At 36.4% G+C, this 20,504-nt stretch overlaps 1 pseudogene; it reads left to right on the forward strand.

The window, feature by feature from the left end:
• Positions 1–799: 799 nt before the first annotated feature.
• LOC120151217 overlaps positions 800–20,504 on the forward strand; it is a 28,737-nt pseudogene continuing 9,032 nt past the window's right edge.

Genomic DNA, 20,504 nt, shown 5'->3' on the forward strand with positions numbered 1-20,504 from the left:
TTGATGTATACATTATACCAAAAATTTATCTTGGAGCAGTGACTAAGGTTATTGTTTATGAACCATGGTGTCCCAGGTTCAAATTCACTCCCTACCCCTTAAGGAAAAATATTTAAATTAAATATAAATTAAATTAATAAAAGCCCTCTAATGATATCGTGACACGTGTCATCATATAATTAGAAGATTAAATATATTGATTTAATTAAAAATTATGAATAATATGATAGATTGTGTAAGTAATTAAGACTAAATGTAAATTATACCAATTTTATTAACTACCACATCATCACTTCCGTTAACTGTTAACGACTAGTGACTTGATTGAATGCATTAAAATATAGTTGGGTAGTCTGATTAACAAGAATTAAAAAATGGTGATCAAAATGAAAAGGGGCTAAAGTTTGGTGGTCATTGGCATAGTTTACCCAAAAATTAATAGTGATGATGGCGTGTCATCATAAGGTAATGCCACATTATCATTGAATTATTTTTTTAAAAATGTCATGTTATCAATTTTATTAACTTCTTAACGAAGAGCGACTAAAATGAAACCAAAACGTAATATTATATATGATTTTAAAATGACAAAAAAGCATCATAAGTCCCTACACTTTTTGAAAAAAATCAATGTGGCCCTCTAACTCAAAAATAAACCTAATGTGGCGCTTTGACCAATTTTTCTGTCGATGATAGTACTAATGTGGCTATCTACGATGTTGATGTAGCAGTCTATTTGCTATGATTTACTTATCAATTTAGTCCATCTACCATGTTGTCAGCCACGTTATCAACTACTATGGATTGCCACGTCAGCATAGTGTTCGACGAGACTTGTTTGACGAAATGGGCCTTTTACGGAGGTTGTATTCGAGCGATTTTGGGAGCTTTGGATAGCGTTAAGGATTTGGACGAGGCATTAAAGCCTTGGGCTGACAAGTTGAGTAATAAAGAAAGGCGTATAATTTTGAAGGAGCAATCAAGTAGGGAAAGGGCTTTAGAGATTTTTGAGTGGTTCAAGAGAAAACAATGTTATGAGTTGAATGTAATTCATTATAACATCATGTTCAGAATTCTTGGTAAAGCTCATAAATGGGCTATGTTGAGAGGTTATGGAATGAGATGAGCTTTAAAGGGATTGAGCCGATTAATTCTACTTACAGTACTCTTATTGATGTTTATAGTAAAGGTGGGATGAAGCAACAAGCTCTTTGTTGGCTTGGCAAGATGAATAAAAAAGAGATGGAGCCCGACGAGGTAACTATGGGGATCGTCGTACAGTTGTATAAGAAAGTCGGCGAGTTTCAAAAAGCAAATGAGTTTTTCAAGAAATGGTCATTCAATGGATCTTTGAGGTATGACGGAAGTCAAACATCCAGTGCTGTGGGAAGTGATTCGCATTTGAGCTCATATACCTATAATACTTTGATAGAAACATATGGTAAGGCAGGGCAGGTTCGAGAGGCTTCTGACACATTTGAACTCATGCTTAGAGAAGGGATTGTTCCGACTACTGTTAATTTTAATACCATGATTGACATTTGCGGTAACCATGGACGGTTAAACCAAGTGGCTTCACTGATGAAGAAGATGGAGGAGATAAAGTGTTTTCCCAACACGAGGACATATAATATTCTCATATCCCTTCATGTGAAGTACGATGATATAAAGATGGCAGCAGACTACTTTGCAAAGATGAAGGAGGCCAGCCTTGAACCGGATCCTGTGAGTTATCACACCCTCTTGTATGCATATTCGATAAGGCAAATGGATAGCGAATCGGAAGACTTCATACACGAGATGTTGCAGAATACGACTATTGGATAGAGTAAAATCGCAACTGATAATTTGAAAAAATAAAAATGAAAGAAGACACAAATTTTACGTGGATGTCGAAACGATTTTTAACCGGAGGGGGGAAGATTTAGAAAACCGCGTCATTTTTAATTATTCTCTTTCAATTGAATTTTAATTAAAATCAATGCAGATTTAGAAAATAAAAACATATGGTTTGAGGAGTCGCCACCAATATTTAATTAGGGTGTGATTGGGCACCCAAAAAAACGTTGTCATTTTAAATAAAATTTAATTTTAATTAAAACGAAAAATTTGCGGTAAACATTACCAAAATCTGGGTTCGGGAGTCGGTTACGTGTGAGGAAGGATTAGCACCCCCAAAACGCCCTAAAATCGGTACCTAGTCGATTAATTAATGTCTTTACAATGAATTTCACAAGTTCGAATTTAATTTGATTTATGATCCCTTTAAACAACAAAAATGAAAATTTGTAACATTGAAAAGAAACAAAATATGTTAATTTAAAAATTACCAAGTCATTAGAAAAATAAAGGATATTCGATTATTTAAAAATATCGAGACCAGATCTTTAGGTGAGTTCTAACGATCTTTTCTCAAATAATTTAAATAGCCGGAAATTTCTTTTTCTTTCATTCCCAAATTTTAAAATGATTAATCAATTCTTTTGGTGACACTGTTGGGATACACTTTTAATTTAAAATCGTCAAAACAACCCTCTAGTAAGTTAAGAGAAGTCATTTCAATAGTTTTAAATTAAAAGAGTATTACCCTTAATCCAATTATGTGATTAGGTTAGGTCAAGAAAATGAGGCTAACATGCTTTAAAAATTATCAGATATAATCATCCAATTAGCAAAAAATATATACAAAATATTCCAACAATGCAGCACTTTAATATAAAAATTATATACATATTTTATAACTAAAAATTACATACTATGTTCATAATAATATTTAAAGAACAAATATGACTATAACAAATAAAAACACAACAAATTATAAGTTTAAGATAATAATCATGCTTACTAAAACGAGGACTAAATAATATTAAATAAAACTTTACAAACTTAATTACAAATAGACTAAAAACTAAAACATCAATACTATACAAAAATAAACGACGCAGCAAAAATAAAACAAATCACCATCTTGAAGGATTAAAATTATAATAAACATTAAACATACATAGAACCAAAAGAAACATGCAAAGAATGTAAAGGTCGAACGTCTAAATAATAAAAGTTTAATAAGATAACATTTGGGACCAAAATAGGATGCACATAAACTTAAGAACCATATCAAAACACCACAGAAACTCGAAGCAATGACCAAAATAAAAACTTTTAAAAATACACGTCCAAAGTAAAAACAACGCTAAAATAGCCATAATATGATACTGGACCAAAATGAAACAAACTAAAAATTATGAGGCAAAATCAAAAGATAATAAAGTTCAGTACATGGACCAATACAGAATGGATCGAAGTTACAATGGCCTAAATAGCTATTACACCATTACTCCTAAAACGCGCAGTTTCCCCCAGCTGATCGATACGCTGCCGTTTTGGGGGGCATCCAACGACGCCGTTTTGGCGTCTTAATATATGTAATATTAGGGTAAAACTTTAAGCCCCAACTCATTTTCTAAACCTAACACTCCCCAGCGCCGTTCTCTCCCTCACTCTCAACTCTCCATCTCTCCTTTTATATCCCCCAACTAAACCAGAGCCTCCATGGCCGCCATTCACGACGCAACTTGCTCCAAAAAGCCGTGGCCAACGCTTGGCCAACCAACCATCAACAACGACGCAAGCAAAATCTAAACTTAAGCCCCTCGAATCCCCCTGTTTTACCTCCTAAAACCCAGAGACCGACTCCGAAACCTACATGCAAGCACTTGGTTGGCCTAAGGACACGACCCCCGACAGCCCTAGCCTTGACTAACGACTCCAACTCACGGTAATCAAACACTCCTCTTCCTGTTTCCTTAGTTTCTTTTTTAGATCAAAAAAATGCATGTAAAAAAAAAAACCAAAGGAAAAGTTGAGATACCTCAGATTTAAATTGTTTCTATTGCTTTCTCATTTTTTAATACAATCATCAAATGAGAGTGCTGTTACAAAGGCTATCTTTCCTTGAAGAGTTGAGGGAACCGTACAAAATGACCTCCGTCCCCTATTTTGCTTCGATTCTTCCTTTCTTTGATGGATTTTTGCTCAACTGCCCCCTCTGTTCTTGATTGCTAGCCGAGAACCCCCTCCTTCCTCTATGTTCGTTTCTTTTTTAGCTCTCTCGTGTCTGTCCCTTTTTTTTGGTCCCCCCCTGTTGTTGATGATTTATATTTCGAAGGACTACTTTGTTTTATGTATGTTGGTGAATTTTTGTGTTGGTTTTTGCTTCCTCAACCGAGAGCCCCTCCCCTTTGTTCGTTGTTGAAAAATGGTTATATCCCCTGCTTGGTTCAGTCCTCCTCTTTTCGTGTGTCTGCAGGGTGTCGTCTCAAGCACGGGCGAGCATGGAAAATAAGCTGGGGAGTTGAGCATGTCTCCTCGGGCATAGTGTTGTGGAGCAGTGTGTTTTCTCGGTTGGGGTGCTACATTGGAGCATGGGCACAGGGTCTTAACGTGGGCAGCATGGGGCTGCTGCAACGCATGGGTCTCCTGTTGTGGATTCACGGGTGGTCGACAGGGGCTGATGTTGGGCATGGTGCTCAAGACTGCTATTTGATCTGCACAACTGGTGACCGAGTGACGTGGAGGCAGAACAAAGCCTTCAAGTGGGAGCTAGCTGCCAAAACCGGGTCTTGTCTTGAAGCCTGGGTTTGAATGTAATTACTGTTGGGCTTTGTAATTGGATCTATTATTTTGTAATTTGGTTTGCGCTTGTGAGATGGACTCTAGATGATTAATTCGGGGTTGAATTTTAATTTGCCTCTCAATCTCCAAAATGAAACATATACGATCAATCCAATTAAGCACTTCAATCTTTCAAACGTAAATGCCCATGATTTATCACTTGAATTAATTCATCATCGAACACAAAACCTCCAAATTAATTCTCAAGCATCTTCAAATTAATTAAATTGCCCGGACAAAATTAGGGTATTATAGCTGCCCTTCTTTGCTCGTTGTTGTGAACACAAGAACGTAGCAAAGATAAAAAATGACCTAATTTTGTCTGATCGCAACGTCTTTTCCTTTCTTCAATCTTCTTCTTGACTTTCGCCTCCATATCACGTGCATAAACCCTTTTAATCGATTATTCCGCTTCTTCGTACTCGAGAATCTTTAGTTTCCGTCCACATCTGATGATCTGATGGTTTGCTCCGACATTCTTCTGAAAAGGCTAAAAACAGCTCGAATGACTTATTATCTTGGTGAAAAACATCCTGCCCGAAGGTCTTATGGATGACCCGAAGGATTTATTCATCACGCTCGAAAGACATACTGATGAATTTGCTTCACTACTCTTCTGTGAAGGCTTAAAAACTACCCGAAGGATTTAATCATCATGGTATGAAAACATTCTACCCGAAGGTCTTATGGATGACCCGAAAGATTTAAGCACCATGCTCGAAAGACTTACTGATGGCCCGAAGGACTTATAAATTGTGAAATTTTAAAAATCACATTCTTCGTTTTCAAAAATTCCATCTTCTTAAAACATCATTTTTCATTTTCAAATTCATGTGAAAACATCCTACCCGAAGATTTTATGGATGGCCCGAAGGACTTATCATCGTGCTCTAAAGGCTTACAGATGACCCGAAGGATTTAAGCATCATGCTCGAAAGACTTACTGATGGCCCGAAGGACTTATAAATCGTGAAATTTTGAAAATCGCATTCTTCGTTTTCAAAAATTCCATCTTCTTAAAACATCATTTTTCATTTTCAAATTCATATGAAAACATCCTACCCGAAGGTTTTATGGATGGCCCGAAGGACTTATCATCTTGCTCTAAAGGCTTATAGATGACCCAAAGGATTTAAGCATCATGCTCGAAAGACTTACTGATGGCCCGAAGGACTTATAAATCGTGAAATTTTAAAAATTGCATTCTTCGTTTTCAAAAATTTCATCTTCTTAAAACATCATTTTTTCATTCTCAAATTCATTTGAAAACATCCTACCCGAAGGTTTTATGGATGGCCCGAATGACTTATCATCTTGCTCTAAAGGCTTAAGATGACCCGAAGGATTTAAGCATCATCCTCGAAAGACTTACTGATGGCCCGAAGGACTTATAAATCGTGAAATTTTGAAAATCACATTCTTCGTTTCAAAAATTTCATCTTCTTAAAACATCATTTTTCACTTTCAAATTCATGAGAAAACATCCTACCCGAAGGTTTTATGGATGGCCCGAAGGACTTATCATCTTGCTCTAAAGGCTTACAGATGACCCAAATGATTTAAGCATCATGCTCGAAAGACTTACTGATGGCCCGAAAGACTTATAAATGGTGAAATTTTGAAAATCGCATTCTTCGTTTTCAAAAATTTAATCTTCTTAAAACATCATTTTGTTTTCATTTTCAAATTCATGTGAAAATATCATACCCGAAGGTTTTATTAATGGATTTGCTTCACTACTCTTCGGTGAAGGCTTAAGGTGGTGCTTCACTACTCTTTGGTGAAGGCTTAAGATTGATTTGCTTCACTACTATTTGGTGAAGGCTTAAGATGAATTGCTTCACTACTCTTCGGTGAAGGCTGAAGATTGTTTGCTTCACTATTCTCCGGTGAAGGCTTCAGATTGATCTACTTCACTCCTCTTTGGTGAAGGCTTAAGATTAACTTTGCTCCAATCTCATGTGTGCAAGTCTTTCTTCATACACGAAAATCTTTGTTTTTCTTCTACAGCTGATGGTCTTCACTTCAAAGCAATACTTATTCTGTGGATTAGACCTCTATGTTCTTCAGGGTATGTCTCTTAAAATGCAATTCTTGGCATTTGAGGTTTGAAATCTCCCTTTCAATCATCGGGATTTTAACATTCTGCATCTTCTCTTTTCGCCGGAAGATCTGTCAAAATCATGTATTTATGCAAGAAACACAAATGCAATTCAATGTATCACTGTTATGCATTTTCTTTTATGCAAATGATGTTAACATGAATGCATAAATGTTAAATCAATCTTCACTTGGCTCCAGAGTGGTGAGCTTGATCTTCTTCTATCTGATCATTCTTTCAAGGGTCCACTTCATATGCTCGTGTAGCAACTCATAGTTTCCAACTCGCATCTTTGACGAGCCCTCTGATCTTCTTCTATCTTCTTGTCGTTTTCGTTCTCTATCTTCATTTCGGAGAAAATGTTTTTCTCTCTCAAGTTCTTGCTATGGTTAGAAGTATAACTGTGTTACCCCATTCTCGGAGACCATGTATATGAATATGCGAAACTCCGCCAAGATCAAAGGGAGAGTTGCGACTATTCTGATTTGACTCTTGAAATATGATGCCAAGAGAACCTATCCCAATTTTCTTTTCACCACATTTAATCAAACATCAAATAAGGCTTGTTTATATCATTTCATACCGAGAGGTTAACAACAACCCATCATTCAACCTTAGTTGGTTCCTCTAGTCTCTAGCTGAAACAGGTCTTCACTAGTGCCCCAACATCATCTTGTACTGGTACGGATCTTCAAAATGCCCCAACACCTCAAATTGTAAGGCTCATTCTCCATGTCTTTTGGTCTGGATCTTGTCATCTCCACATTATGGGGGTTCAATCATGCCCCAACATTATCTTATACAGGTACGGGCCTTCAAAATGTCCCAACACCACAATTTGTAAGGCTCATTCTTCATGCCTCCTTGGTCTGAATATTGTCATATCAACATGATCTGGGCTCAGTCGTGCCCTGACATTATCTCATACTAGTACGGGCCTTCAAAATGCCCCATCACCTCAATTTGTAAGGCTCATTCTTCATGCCTCCTTGGTCTGAATCTCGTCATCTCAACATGATGTGGGTTCAGTCGTGTCCCAGAGTGGGTATTCATGGATCTCTTCGTGCCCAAAATATCCTAACTTGGATATTCTTATTTTGGTGTCACTACACAGTAGTGTTGTCAAATAGTATGAGGGCTTCTTTTCATTCTACCTAAGAAGTGATCAATTCTTCTCTTCATACAAGCTAGGGTATGTGCCCCTTTCAAATATGGCGATCATCTACTTCTTGATGGGTTACTGATAGCGTCACAAGGAAATCCTGCCAGTTCTATCCTTCATCCATTCTGATTTCTCGGACCATCTGCTTCAAGATTATGGAATGCTTCATGTTCTGACATTGTTTATTCTTCTTCTCCCATAGAGGCACAATGAGACTCACCAGCTTCAAGGGCCTTTCACATTTGAACTGTCCTGTTTGAAAATGTTTTCCCCTTTCTCTTATTTTAGGGATAAAAGAATGAAAGAATTTTATAAAATATTGCCCCTTAATTCAGGCTCACAATCGAATCAAATCATAAACATGAGTTCACAGAATATCAAAAGAATCAATAGCTCTTTAATATTTTCAGGGTTATAGCTCTTTGACAAGTGTCAAAATTGAGGGGTTGGCTTCAGGTTGGCTTCCTATTTTCTAAGGTTTCAACCACCAAAATATCACTTCTTTCTTGATCATTGTGAACATCGCAACATGCCCTTATTTCTTTGCTTGGTATTTTAATCGGATGCAGACAAAATGACGCAACTAGCACAATCAATTACTAGACTTTCTAGAACACTTCCATTTCACTTCTTTGAAATCTTCCGTTTGTTCAAGCTTCGTAGACTCCTCTAACCAAGGCAGTGCAGAAATATCGATCTAAAAATGAAATTTCTGAGTGCACGTATGAAATTGACTATAACAGATGTTCCTTAACTCCCTTAGTCCATTTTTGCCGCAACTCCTTATTTAGATAAACTTGATTTAATTTTCCATTGTCTGGCTAGCTGAAATCAACTTTATTGTAATTTGCCTTTATCGGGCTAGCTGAAGGATTCATCTCATCACAAAGTCTTTGACTTGAGAATCACAGTGGAGCATACACCGAATTGCCGAGTACCCGATCAAGGTCATGGTTTGAATATAATCTATTCATAAAGCCAGGGCTTTCGAGTTTCCTCTATAACCAATTTCCTTAGTGGAATAGCTCAGCTTTATTTTAATTTGCGTTTATCGGGCTAACTAAAGGATTCATCTCATCACAAAGTCTTTGACTTGACAATCACAGTGGAGCATACACCAAATTGCCAAGTACCCGATCAAGGTCATGGTTTGAATATAATCTATTCATAAAGCCAGGGCTTTCGAGTTTCCTCTATAACCAATTGCCTTAGTGGAATAGCTCAGCTTTATTGTATATACATATTATAAATTTATATATATTTATATTTGGGTATACGGATTCCGTTTCTTAAGCTTGTCAAGGAGAACCTGTTATAGTCTAGGTGTTGTTGAAAGTCAGAAAATCTCACCGTTAGAGTTTAGTTTCCAAGCAACTGACCTAAACTAGATTCACCTACTCGACTATTCCATCCGTAAAGATCATAGTCATCATCGAACGTCATTAACAAAAATGGTCTAGACAGTTTTGTAATGTCATACACAAAAGATGCCCCATGTTGTCCGCTCATATGCATACCTGAATACCAATCCTATGGTTCATTACATTATGATAGAAGAAGGCTATATCGGTCCCTGCAAATAAAAAAAGGTATGGTGTTCGATTGTATTTTCTGGGGATAAGGTCAAGGTCCTTGTTTTATCAGGTTTCAACCTTGCCATTTTGTCAAAGATTTATAACTCTAATCATTAAAGAGCTTTTAATTCAATTGATATTCAAAGAATTTCAAATCATGAATTTGATTCAATGCTCACCATTCTTAAAGTAACATGAATTCATTTAAATATCATTACAAAAAACTGATGAGAAAGCCCCAAAAAACATGTTCAAACAAGATGTTGCAAATGACAAAAAGTTTCATGATGAATAAAATGATTTATGTGCAGTCAGAACGTCCCATTACTCTTCTGATGCAGTGGTGTTTGATTCGATCGGGTACTACACATTGTGCTCTGGTACTCCACTCGAGCTCGTCATCCATTGTTTCACCAATTCCTGAGTCAATGTCCCCTTTTCCACAAGCATATCTATCTCCTTTAACAGTGACCTGCAATTTCCCGTAGAATGCCCCAATGCCCCCAAGTGAAAATCACAAACACTATCTTGATCATAGCTATGAGCAGAAGGGTCTGTTTGCACTTTCACTGGCCTTGGTGTGAGGTATTGACCTTTAACCAAATGGGGATACATATCTGAAATAGAAATTTGAAATACTTTCAAATTATTTTTCGATCTTGGGACTTTCTTCGGACGACTAGAGTACACTACTGCCCCTTTTCTTTTGCGGGTGTGGGAGCTCTGGATGTGACATTCATTCACCTCATCAGCTTTTCGCTCTTGATCAGTTGGACGTTTGGAAGTGACTTTCAAGTTTCCTTTGATGATTGCATCTTCAATTACCTCACCAGCCATCATAAGATCCTTGAAGTCATTCATCGAATTTACCATCATTAACTCAAAGAAAGGAGCTGGAAGAGAATCGTGAAACATATATGATATTTCTTCTTCTAACAAAGGAGGCTGAACTTGTGCTGCCATTCCTCTCCATCTTAGGGCATATTCTTTGAAGCTCTTGGTAGCTTTCATCCTTATCTTTTGAAGGTGATGACGTTTTGGGGACAAGCCTGTAACATATTGATATTGCCCTAGAAAAGCATCAGCTAGGTTGACCCATGTCTTGATCTGCTCTTTGTTTAGATGATTGTACCATACCACAACTGGCCCTGCAAGACTGTCATGGAAGTAATGAATCAAAATATTATCATCATCTAAGTACCCTTCCATCTTTCTGCAAAACATTTTCAGATGATTTAGGGGGCAACTGGTGCCATCATATTTTTCAAAGTTAGGCACCCTAAATTCATATGGGATGACCAAATCAGGGACCAAACTGAGTTCTCTAGCTTCTAACTCCTTGTTAGTGGCATTAACAATCTTCATATCTTTAATGGCTTCATTCAACCACTTGAACTCATTCTCAAACTGCCCATAATTGACGAGGCTCTTCCCTTGGTTTGAGTTAGATGCTCCGGGGCAAAGTATCACTCTTGATGCACTAATCTGATGAGACTGGTGTCCTTTATCAGTGATTTCCTTTCTACCAATAGCCTTGGTTGCCAGAACCTGGATCATTTGATTCGATGTGCCTTGCAGAGACCCTGATGTTTGATTCCTCGTATCTTATTGTAACCTGACCAACTGATCTTGTAATTTCTCATTAGATTGTTCCATTGCTTCTATTTGTTTGTTCATGATGATGATGAAGTGGTATGAATGAATGATCTGGTTATTACTGTCACATAACCTCTCATAAGTTATTTTCATGTTTTCATAATTAATGCATGTAAAAATGCTTAAATAAAAACATGCAATGCAAATGCAAATGCTAAATGCAAATACAAAAGGTGTCATTTTAGAGTGACCATCTTAAAACAACTTTCATTGAACACCAAGGTTTTGGTACATCAAACAAACTTTTACAGATAATGGACAGCTTTCGCTCCTAGCTTTTTTATCTCCTTCAAAAGCCAATTTAACTTCCACTCATGCTCGGGGGTCGATTTGTCTATCTATTTCAATTCTCTTGCAAAGCCAGCTAAACCAACCCATTTGTTAGCCACATTGCTTGCTTGGGTCATAACCTGTTTCATGACATTGTCCCTCTTCTCTATCTTGAGTGCCGATTCTCGAAACTGCAAACACTGCTGTTGATTTTTCCTTGTAAGAAAGTCGTTGTGGTTATGAAACTCTTGCATAAGATTACTACAATCATCCACCATCTTCATCAACTTCTTGTTCTTGGCTTTAGTGGCTTCTAGCTCAGCTTCACTCTCCTGCTTGTGGTGTTGATGTGAGATTTCCATGTTAGCTATGGCCAAATTCAATGTCTGATTTTCGGCTTGATATCTACCCAAATCATTGATAGTTGTATCGCGCCTTTTCTCTGTAATCTGTAATTCATAAGAAAACTTATCCGCTCAGCCTTCATGCACCTAGTAATTCTTTCTCCACTGCACAACATCATTCTTTAATTTAGCGACCCCTGCTATCCACTCCTCTAGGACATTTCTTATGCCGGCAAATTTAAAGGCGTGGCTGATCCTTTGAAAACTATCACACATAACGTCTATCTCTCTACTCAATCTATCATTCTCGCTTCTTAAATGAAGAATCTGGGCTTCATATCTTGGCAAACTATCTTCTTCTTGGATGTCCTCACTGATACCTTTACCTTTGAACACTTTTGGCTCCACTTTAATTAGATAATCAGTCACCAAACCCAGTCGACCTTTCATTTCGAATTCTAAAACTTCACGATTCAAAAGATGTTAGACTCGATGTTTGAAGACAGTGTAATTCTCAATAGAATGTCCTTGAACCCCGACATGATATTCACAACGAACATTAACGTCATACCATTTTGGATATGGAGGTTGCAAAGGCTTCACATAATGCGAAGCTACTTCTCGGGCTTCTAACAGTGCATCATACAACTCCTTATATGATATAGGGATAGAATCAAAATGAGAGCTACCTCTCCACTTGGGTTAGACTGGAATTTTAAGTTTTACTCCCACTGATGTCTGGAGTGGACTATCAAATACCACCGATTTCTGACTACATGGCTTCTTTTCATCCTTCTGAATTTATGTAGTTGCCACTATTTCTATGGCGTTTCCAAACAGCTCGTTGATACGAACAATGATTGTGTGTGGCCTTTCATACTGGCTAGAATCAGTAGGTTCTAAAGTAGTCTCTTGCATATTTGACACCTCAAGGTTGCTTCTGTCGAGCTCTGTTGTAGAAGTCTCTATTCTTTTGGACAAAGCATCTATCATATCCATCATCCTGTACATATGCTCTTTTATCTCTCTAATCTCCTTTTGCTCTTTCTCAGCCACGCGATCTTCAGGTGCATATCTTTCCACTATTCTCGAAGCTTTCTTAGGATGCCATTTCTCATCTGTGTTATAGTCTACTTGATCATGAAACCCCTTGTCCATCATAAAAACCTTTTACTATACTGACCACTCATAAATCGACACCTTTTGATTATGTCATGATCATGCAATACAGATAACGCAAAAACAAGTCAGTACAAATAAGGTAACAAAATGACAAAAAACAAACAATAGCAAAATAAATTAATGAGCAAGTACGAAAATAAGAATGCAAATGTAGATGCAAATGCACGAGGTGTTAATTCCGAAAGTGACCACTTATAGAACAATCGTTCACTTAGGCAACAAGAATTCAGTAAATACACCACGTAGTCAAAATACAACTGTGATTCTTCATCTCTTCATTTCCTTAAGTCGTACTCTTCATGTGATCTGGTATTGCACCCAAAGTTGTAGGAGTATTTCATCACCTTTGATGACGTCATATGTCCTTAAATTGAATCATGAAATCTTCTTTCTTTCCTCCAATGTGAAGTAGTCTTCATGTCATTATGAATGATCTTCTCGTCCTTGGTATGGCCGTCTCTATCCCTTGAGTCAACATCTTGGCCTTTGCACCTTCAAAGGAATTCTTCTATCAATTTCAGATCTCTTCATTCATCGAGTTCCCTTCTTAATGGATCATTTGAACATCTATGGATCTCCCGGTTTTGACTACATGGTAGAGAATTTCTTGCCTCAATATGGTCAGCCTTCTTGTTAGTCAATCACTTGTGAATTAACACCCCTCGATGACATGAGGATGTAAATGCAATAAAATCAAAATAAAAAGGATAAAGAATAAAAATGGGTTAGTACACAATAAGATAATAAGCATTATAAACATCAAATAAAACCTACCTTCACATGCTAGTTACCCGATCATGCTTTAGTAGATTCTACCCGACATGATATCTACCCTTATGCTTTGTAGTTCACAATAAATCCTAACCGTATGGTATATAATTCACATGCTTCGTACGGAAATATAAAACCTAACCGTATGCTTTTCTAGTTCTCATACTTATTGCAAAAATAAATTCGAGGAACAGGTTAGAATGAGTTTCCCCTTTGTGTCTGCGTACAAAGATTCAACATAAAATGGGTAGAGTTTTGATATCACTAAAGGGTCCTCGAATCGTCCTTTGCTGGTGCCCCCTTGGGCTTGCCAAACCCTCGATCCTCACCCATTATAGGTTTAAAACGGATCAAGTTCATTTCGAGAGGATACATTTCCCTATGTCCATGCGAGGAAACTCAATGTTTCACTCGTAAACATAAGGTATGTACCCCAGAGGTTACTTGCTAAAGCCCATGCGGAGAAAAATAATTTTTCTCACGTAAGCGTAGCGTTCACCTCTACCTAACGGGACAGAGCACAGTAAGAATGCTCTAATTATCAAAAGGTTATAGCGACAGTGAAGGGAAATTCATAATCCTTTGCCTCGATCCAAGGAAATCAACAAACTAAAGTCAGAAAACTGAAACACGCAAATCACACGTTAGTACAACTATTTATTCGTTAACCAAATAACCAATTAAATGTAAACAAGAAATTTAAAACAAACAAGGGATCAAAAACCAAATTAAAATGAACTTATAAATTTCGTTTGCAAAGACAATTAATTAATCGACTATCGGCCTGACTCTCTAAAAAGTACCCAGCGGAGTCGCCAAGCTGTCGAAACGATTTTTAACGGAGGGGGGCGAGTTTTAAAAACCCGCGTCATTTTTAATTATTCTCTTTTCAATTGAATTTTAATTAAAAACAATGCAAATTTAGAAAACCTATCATTTCGAAAATTTGGAAATCCTTTTACGATAAAAATATATGGTTCGAGGAGTCGCCACCAATCTTTGATTAGGGTGTGATTGGGCACCCAAAAAAACGTTGTCATTTTAAATAAAAATTAATTTTAATTAAAACGACAAATTTGCGGTCAGCATTACCAAAATCCGGGTTCGGGAGTCGGTTACGTGTGGGGAAGGATTAGCACCCCCACAACGCCCTAAAATCGGTACCTAGTCGATTAATTAATGTCTTTGCAATGAATTTCACATGTTCGAATTTAATTTGATTTATGATCCCTTTAAACAACAAAAAATGAAAATTTGTAACATTGAAAAGCAACAAAATATGTTAATTTAAAAATTACCAAGTCATTAGAAAGATAAAGGATATTCGATTATTTAAAAATATCGAGACCAGATCTTTAGGTGAGTTCTAACGATCTTTTCTCAAATAATTTAAATAGCCGAAATTTTTTTTTCTTTCATTCCCAAATTTTAAAATGATTAATCAATTCTTTTGGTGACACTGTTGGGATACACTTTTAATTTAAAATCGTCAAAACAACCCTCTAGTAAGTTAAGAGAAGTCGTTTCAATAGTTTTAAATTAAAAGAGTATTACCCTTAATCCAATTATGTGATTAGGTTAGGTCAAGAAAATGAGGCTAACATGCTTTAAAAATTATCATATATAATCATCCAATTAGAAAAAAATATATACAAAATATTCCAACAATGCAGCACTTTAATATAAAAATTATATACATATTTTATAACTAAAAATTACATACTATGTTCATAATAATATTTAAAGAACAAATATGACTATAACAAATAAAAACACAACAAATTATAAGTTTAAGATAATAATCATGTTTACTAAAACGAGGACTAAATAATATTAAATAAAACTTTACAAACTTAATTACAAGTAGACTAAAAACTAAAACATCAATACTATACAAAAATAAACGACGCAGCTAAAATAAAACAAATCACCATCTTGAAGGATTAAAATTCTAATAAACATTAAACATACATAGAACCAAAAGAAACATGCAAAGAATGTAAAGGTCGAACGTCTAAACAGTAAAAGTTTAATAAGATAACATTTGGGACCAAAATAGGATGCGCATAAACTTAAGAACCATATCAAATAGACTAAAAAAAAACCAAAGGAAAAGTTGATTGCTAGCCGAGAACCCCCTCCTTCCTCTGTATTCATTTCTTTTCTAGCTCTCTCGTGTCTGTCCCTTTTTTTGGCCCCCCCTGTTGTTGATGATTTCTATTTCGAAGGGCTACTTTGTTTTATGTCTGTTGGTGAATTTTTGTGTTGGTTTTTGCTTCCTCAACCGAGATCCCCTCCCTTTTGTTTGTTGTTGAAAAATGGTTATATCCCCTGCTTGGTTCTATCATCCTCTTTTCGTGTGTCTGTAGGGCGTCGTCTCAAGCACGAGCGAGCATGGAAAATAAGCTGGGGAGTTGAGCCTGTCTGCTCGGGCATAGTGTTGTTTTCTCGGTTGGGGTGCTACATTGGAGCATGGGCACAGGGTCTTCACGTGGGCAGCATGGGGCTGCTGTAACGCATGGGTCTCCTGTTGTGGATTCACGGGTGGTCGACAGGGGCTGCTGTTGGGCGTGGTGCTCAAGACTGCTGTTTGATCTACACAACTGGTGACCGAGTGACGTGGAGCAGAAAAAAGCCTTCAAGTGGGAGCTATCTGCCAAAACCGGGTCTTGTCTTGAAGCCTGGGCTTGAATGTAATTACTGTTGGGCTTTGTAATTGGATCTATTATTTTGTAATTTGGTTTGAGCTTGTGAGATGGACTCTAGATGATTAATTTGGGGTTGAATTTTAATTTGCCTCTCAATCTCCAAAATGAAACATATACGATCAATCAAATTAAGCACTCCAAGCTTTCAAACGTAAATGCCCATGATTTATCACTTGAATTAATTCATCATCGAACAGAAAACCTCCAAATTAATTCTCAAGCATCTTCAAATTAATTAAATTGCCCGGACAAAATTATGGTATTACAGTGGAAAACCCCTAAATAATATAGGATAAAAACAACGTGCAAAGATAGAAGAATTTCACTATGAGAAAATAAGAATTACAACTTCTCTTGATCTAACAAGGAGAAAACAATAACAATTCTCTCTTGATAAAAAGAAGAAAACAACTCTCAAGAAAACTCTCTAAATTCTTTAGTATTGGGAGAAAGCTATAATGATTTGGGATGATTTTGAAGCTAAATGGATTAGGGTATTTATAGTTGAAGATTAAGGATTAATCTTGTAAATACCCTAAAGTACAATAACTAAATTGTGATTTACCATTGTCTAAATTTTCAACAAAATAGGTGGAAATTTGTTTCCACTTTCGGTGCATTAATTGTACTTTCGGTGCACCCCATATTTTTGGCTTTCTACAATCTCTCACTTGAAGATTTTATTGGAACAATCATATCTTCACACCATTCTTTATACCTTGTACCATCATGTTGCTTACGTCTCTGACAGGCCACAAGACAATCGACACCAGGTAAATTTATCAACATTGATTGCCTTCGTCATGAAATCTGCTATGTTGTTTTTGGTATGGATCTTCTGCATATCTATCATTCTTTCTTCCACCTTTTCATGAATGAAATGGTACTGAACTTGTATGTGTTTTGTCCTTGAATGAAATGTTGGATCCCTTGCTAGATGCAAGGCACTTTGACTGTCACAAAACAGAGAGACATACTCTTGATTGTGCCCAAGCTTCTCCAATAGCATCTTCAACCAAATTGCTTCTTTACTGGCTTGTTTAGCTGCTACATATTCTGCCTCTGTTGTGGATGTAGCCACAACTGGCTGCAATTTTGAAACCCAGCTTACAGCTCCACCAACAATTTTGAACACATATCCTATAGTAGATTTGCTTTTATCCAAATCCTCTGCATAGTCAGAATCGACATACCCATTGATAAGTAAATTTTATCCTCCGTAATATAATGCAACATTTGAGGTCCCTTTGATGTACTCAAGATCCTCTTTACTATATTCCAATGCTATTTGCCTGGATTCGCCATGTACCGACTAACCACTCTCACTGCTTGTGCAAATGTCTGGTCTTGTATATATCATAGAGAACATTAAACTTCCCACTGCTGATGCATATGGTACTCGAGACATCTCCATCCTCTCTTCTTCACTGCTAGGACTCATACTAGAGGATAATTTGAAGTTAATAGGAATAGGGGTAGAAATTGGCTTACAATCTTGCATGTTGAATCTTGACAAGATCTTCTTCAAGCAATTATTTTGTGAAAGCCAAATCTTCCTATTACTTCTGACTCGGTGAATTTGCATCCCTAGAATCTTGTTTGCTGATCCCAAGTCCTTCATTTCAAATTCCCAAGCCAGTTGTGCCTTCAATTCTTCAATACGATCTTTGTTGGGTCCTGTAATCAACATGTCATCCACATACAACAACAATATAACAAAATCGTTATCACCAGACCTCTTGAAATAAGCACAAGGGTCTGCATTAAGTCTGTTGTATCCAAGGCACATAATGAAGGAATCAAATCTCTTATACCAACACCTCAATACATGCTTTAGACCGTACAGAGATTTTTTCAACCTGTAAACCAAGTTCTTCTTTTCTTTTTCTTCAAAACCTTTAGGATGGAGCATGTAAATCCCTTCTTCAAGATTTCCATGAAGAAAAGCTGTTTTAACATCTAGCTGCTCTAGATGTAAGTTCAATTTAGCACACATTGCCAAAACTACTTGAATTGTTGTTAGTGGAACCACATGAGAAAATATTTCATTGAAATCAATACTTTCTTTTTGAGCATATCCTTTGACCACCAGTCTTGTACGATACCTCTTCACTTGATCATCACCATTTCGCTTGATTTTGAAGACCCATTTGTTACCAATTGGCTTCCTTCCTTGTGGTAGTGACACAAGGTCTCATGTATTATTTTTATGAAGGGATTCAATTTCTTCTTCCATTGCCATCTTCCATAGTGAAGCATCTGAGCTGTTTATTACCTATTGGTATGTTGATGGCTCACCGTCCTCTGTTCAAAGACAGTATGCAATATTTCCTTCTATAATATAATATGAGTGCCAATTGGGACGTCTTCTCACATGATCTAATTAACGAGTTATTGGAGCTTCATAACTCTCTGGTTCTTGTTCATCATGTGCTGGTTTTGCTTCAGAAGAATCTCCTTGTTCAAACTCTTTTTCCTCATGCATCTGTGTAGTCTCTGACTTTTCAGCGCTATCATTGTCTTCTTTTCTTTGTAGTTTATCTTCTACAAATATAACATCTCTGCTAATGATCACTTTGAGGGCAGTGGGATCCCACAAGCGATACCCTTTTACTCCATCAACATACCCCAAGAATTTGCATTTCTTGGATTTTGGATCCAACTTTGAAATTTTTTGGGAGTTGTACATCACATACACAATACTTCCAAATACATGGAGGTTTGAATAATCAACTGGTTTCCTAGTCCACATCTCCATTGGTGTCTTCAACTCTATTGCATTTGATGGAGCTCGTGTAACATCCTCAATACCGGGTTAGTGATCAAATTGTAAAATTTCAAAATTTGGTGATTAAAGTAGAATAATTGAATAGTTTAATGATTTATGTGGAGATATTTCCTGAAAGTTTTTGGTAATTATTAATGATTGAAGAGATAAGTCTCCAGACAATTCTCTTCTTCATCTTCTTTTCTTCTCCAACGTGCCCAAGCTAGAGCAAAGGTGAGTTTTCTATTTTTTTGATTATTTGTTAATTTTAAGAGTGGGTTTTGATCATTAGATGATAACTAAGCTTAAGGAAAGCTTAAGTTATCTTAAAATCAAAAGATGAAGAAGTTATGAAAGATTAAAGAAAATTAGTTTTTAAGTGAATTCTTGGAAAAGAGTTGATAAGTTGAATTTGAAACTAAATTTGACTTGTCATAGGTGTGAATAAGAAGTCATAAGTGTAAAATCAAAGTTTGGATAACATGGAAAATTTGGTATGATTCTTAGCTTTAAGAATTTGGATGAAATATGGAAGATTATAAGATGTTGGAATGATAGAAATTTGTTAAAGTTGTTATAGATGAATTTAGTAGCATAATAAGGATTTTATACATGAAATTTGGGTGACGTGTGAGATTTTCGGATGAATAGACTATTTTAGGCAGGTGCATCGATGCACTATGAGTATGTACCGATGCACTGAGATAATTTTTGAAGGTGCATCGATGCATTAAGGGGTGCATCGATGGATGGATATTTTGAAGCTATTTTGTGTACCGATGCACTGTAGCAATGTATCGATGCACTATAGCAATGTATCGATGCACTGTAGCACTGTTCATGATACTATTCATGGTATTGTTCATTACTGTCCATGGTACTGTTCATACCGTATAGTACTATTCATAAATACGTATCTTTTCAAATTTTTATAATGAAGCATAATTTAGTAGTATTTATTATATTTTCTTAATATAAGTTTAAAAGTTTAATTATTTTATAAGAATAATGTTTTAAAAGTCAATGTGACATCTTGAACTCGTATCCGGGTCAGGTACGGGATAGGGTGTTACAGCTTTTCCTGTAAAAGTCATCAAATTCTTCACTTGTGTATTATCCTCCATTATATGTTCTGAAACTCTTGATCTTATTTCCAGAATCAAGTTCCACCCGCGCTTTGAAGTTTTTGAAAATTGAAAACACGTCTGACTTTTTCTTAATAGGGTGCACCCAACATCTCCTAGAGTAGTCATCAATAAATGAGACAAAGTATTTTTCTCCGCCTAGGGATGTAA

This window comes from Hibiscus syriacus, unplaced genomic scaffold (genome assembly GCF_006381635.1).
Source record: "Hibiscus syriacus cultivar Baekdansim isolate YM2019G1 unplaced genomic scaffold, ASM638163v2 tig00002799_pilon, whole genome shotgun sequence".
In the NCBI taxonomy this organism is placed as follows: domain Eukaryota; kingdom Viridiplantae; phylum Streptophyta; class Magnoliopsida; order Malvales; family Malvaceae; genus Hibiscus; species Hibiscus syriacus.